Source organism: Octodon degus, unplaced genomic scaffold (assembly GCF_000260255.1).
Source record: "Octodon degus isolate 3935 unplaced genomic scaffold, OctDeg1.0 scaffold00638, whole genome shotgun sequence".
Taxonomy (NCBI): Eukaryota; Metazoa; Chordata; class Mammalia; order Rodentia; family Octodontidae; genus Octodon; species Octodon degus.
Window position 1 is genome coordinate 68187 of NW_004525214.1, and position 3420 is coordinate 71606.

The 3420-nt window shown below is 37.9% G+C and overlaps 1 pseudogene; it reads right to left on the minus strand.

The window, feature by feature from the left end:
• Positions 1-515: 515 nt before the first annotated feature.
• On the minus strand, positions 516-1112 carry LOC111814844 (annotated as a pseudogene).
• Between the last annotated feature and the right edge of the window lie 2308 nt (positions 1113-3420).

Sequence of the window (3420 nt, forward strand, 5' to 3'; positions counted from 1 at the left end):
GGCTTCTGCAGCTGCAACTCTATCAGGTCATGGAGCTGGGGATGGAGGCGATAGCTACACACACCATCACAATTGCCCTCATGCACACTCACCTCTTTTGCTAGAGAAAGAAAAAACAAACCTTCCACACAACCTTTGTTCATCCATGCACTTTCTAAGATCTTGCACTGAGCATTTATCATTTAATTAAAAGACATTCTCTCTATGTTCCCAGATGATGGTTCCAGTTTCCACGCCTCACCAATGCATGTGACCTCATGAAGTCCATAAAGGAAAATCTCTCAATGACTCTGAATGACCATATCCACCTACACTGACAGTGACAAACTTCTCTGCTCTTATGCTCCAATTAACATGCAACACATTTTTGTGAGCATGCTAGAGATGAGGAAAAAGAAAATCCAGGACAATTAATGACCCCATCATTCAAAATAGGTGCAGTATGACGATATCTAGAAATCTTGTTCATGAAACAGGCTGTTAGAAATTTATCATGATTCTGCCTGCCACTCCCACTATCTGACTTCCCATGGGTGTTTACAAGAGATGGTGCGATGCATGCGCAGCACTTCCTGGGCCAGCATCCACCACATCAGACTCACAGAGTAAGTTCCCTTATTGTTGCATGGAATGGCAATGTCCATATAAAGCAGAGGAGAATCTGTGCTGCACAGAGCAATGGTTGGCAGAGTGACATAAGATGCCTCCATTAGCAGCTGGTGCTCAGCTCTGGGGTCAGTAACCACCAGAAGACATGGCTCTTGGAAAGCTGCCTGGATCTGGGTAGTGAAGGTTCCAGGAATGAAGCAGCCAATGATAAGAGTAGCCCCAGTGGCAGCAGCAAACTTCAGCACTGCCCACTGGCTAGTACGCCAAGAGGAAAAGATGCTGACATCAGCAAGATTTTCAGTGGCCACAATGGCTCAAGCTTCCAGAAGGAGCTTCTCTCAAGTCCGCTTTACACTTATGATATGGATTCCATCACTTTTCCTTTTATAGATATACTGCTCCATCTGGAAATCCAGGTTGGTGCCACCTAAGTGGGTTCCTGCAGCAAGGAACTTGAGGACATCCTCCTCCTTCATTTGCAGAACATTAAGCGTTCTGGACATTGTGAAGTTTCCCTTTAGATTATGGTGGGAATCAAGAACAACACCATATTGACCCAAAGCACTGTTGCAGCTAGTGAAAAGGCAAGAAAAGATTTCCAAAAAACAACTAGGAGGCAGGAAAAAATAATGCCACATTTGCAAAATGATTCAACAATAAACAACCTAGGACTAATAGTCATCAATGAGAAAGAAGGAGTCAATACAAATGATGTAAAAAGAATATGGGCTGAAGTAATAGCAGAATACTTCCCAAATGTGGAGAAACAATCTAACATTCAGGTATCCAAAGCATATACAACTTCAAATAACATAAACTCAATTAAAAACAAACCCAGACATAATAATCAAGATCCCAGAAATCCAGCAAAAGAATAGTATACTAAAAGCCGCTAGAGAAAAAGAAACAAATCACATTTAAAGGAAAGCCTATCAGAATAAGGGCAGATTTCTCTTCACAAACCAGCAAGTTGAGAAGAGCATGGAACTCTTCTTGTACTTAAAGTTCTTAAAGCCCTTAAAGAAAACAATTCCAGGCCAGACAGCTATACCCTGCAAAATTCTCTTTCAAGTTTGATGCACAAGTGAAATATTTACATGACAAAGAACAACTAAAGAAATTCATGATGACAAAGCCAACCCTACACAGATTGCTAAAAGATATTCTAGAGAAGGACCAAAATGACCACGAGTCCATAAAAGAAAATGGAAAGAAATGACAAAAAAGGGTGAACAATTAAACACATGAGAAAAAGAGGTATACAACAAGAAGTAAATAACATATCAATCATAAGTCAATACTTCTCAATTACAACCATCAATTTAAACGGACTCAATTCACTAATTAAAAGTAATAGACTGGCAGAGTGGATTAGGAAGCAAAATCCAACAATATTCTGTACACAAGAAAAACATTTATCTCATAAAGAAATTCATAGGCTGAAATTAAAAGGATGGAAAACAATTCCACATGCCCCAGCACCTCAGAAAAAAGCAGGGGTAGCAATCCTATTCTCAGACAGTCTCAACTTCAAACCAAGAATGATCAAATGAAATAAAGAATGCCACTATATACTGGTTAGGGGCAAAGTACAAGAGGAAGAGGTAAAAGTGATAAAAGCCCAAAGAAGGAGGAAATTATAATGATTTGAGCAGAAATTAATTCAGTTGAGACACAGAAAATATACAGAATTAATGAATCAAAAATCTAGTTCTTTGAAAGACTAAGAAAACTTGATAAGCAATCCCCTAGCTAACCTCATCCAAAAGAGGAAAGAAAAACCTCAAATCAATGAGGAATGAAAAGGGTGAAATTACAGCAGACCCTGTGGAAATTCAGAAGATCAACAATACCTATTTTGGGAAACTACTCTCACAGAATCAAAGGCACAGAAGAAATGGACAAATTCCTAGAAAGGTACAAATTACCAAAATTAAATCAAGCAGATATAAGGACTCTCAATTTTCTGACCAAGGAGATTATGGGGCCACAGAGGAAAGTGATCAATGATATAGTGTGCCTAAGGAGAGTCCCATGGAGAGAACACATTCTCTCAGGCTTTCACAGAGATCAAATTGGTCAAGCAATGACTGTGACTCATCCACATGGCTGACACTAACAAGGATCTACAAACTTCTGTACAGGGCTTCAGGATAAATTCTGAGGGAATACGACTGACCTTATCTGATAAAAAGCTACAATTCTTGTTGTATAGGTCTTGTTTTATCTGGATCTTAACCATCCAACAGAAAAGTATAAAAATGAGGTATAAAAGGTAAAGCCATATGATTATGCTGAGCTATAGAAAGCTCAAGTGAACAACTTCTGACATTGCCAGTCATGCGGAAAAACCCACTACTATTATGGACTACTGGATTAATTTGGAATATCTTCCTGAATTCACACACCTATAATATTTATTTATTTTTATTTTTTAAAATTTTTCTCCTAATTTTATTGAGAAACAAATAACAGTGAGACAGTTTCAAACCAAATTAGTAGGACAGTTTCAATAATTAACACATTGCATATATTCTTACTAGTGGTTAATTGCTGTACAAGATGTGGACATGAGATCCTATTTAAAAACACTATTAGAACAAATCCCTCTATTCATTAAGGGCATGTAACTATATATCTATCCTAACCATTTTAAATACACAGATACAAAATGGACATTCATCTGTATCCCTTTTTTTGTTTAGTATCGTCATTTGAATATTACAGGTGTGTTAACTCAGCAAAATATTCTAAAAGAGTCCAGTAGTCCATAATAGTATTAGGTCTTCCACTTGACTGGCAGTGTCAGAA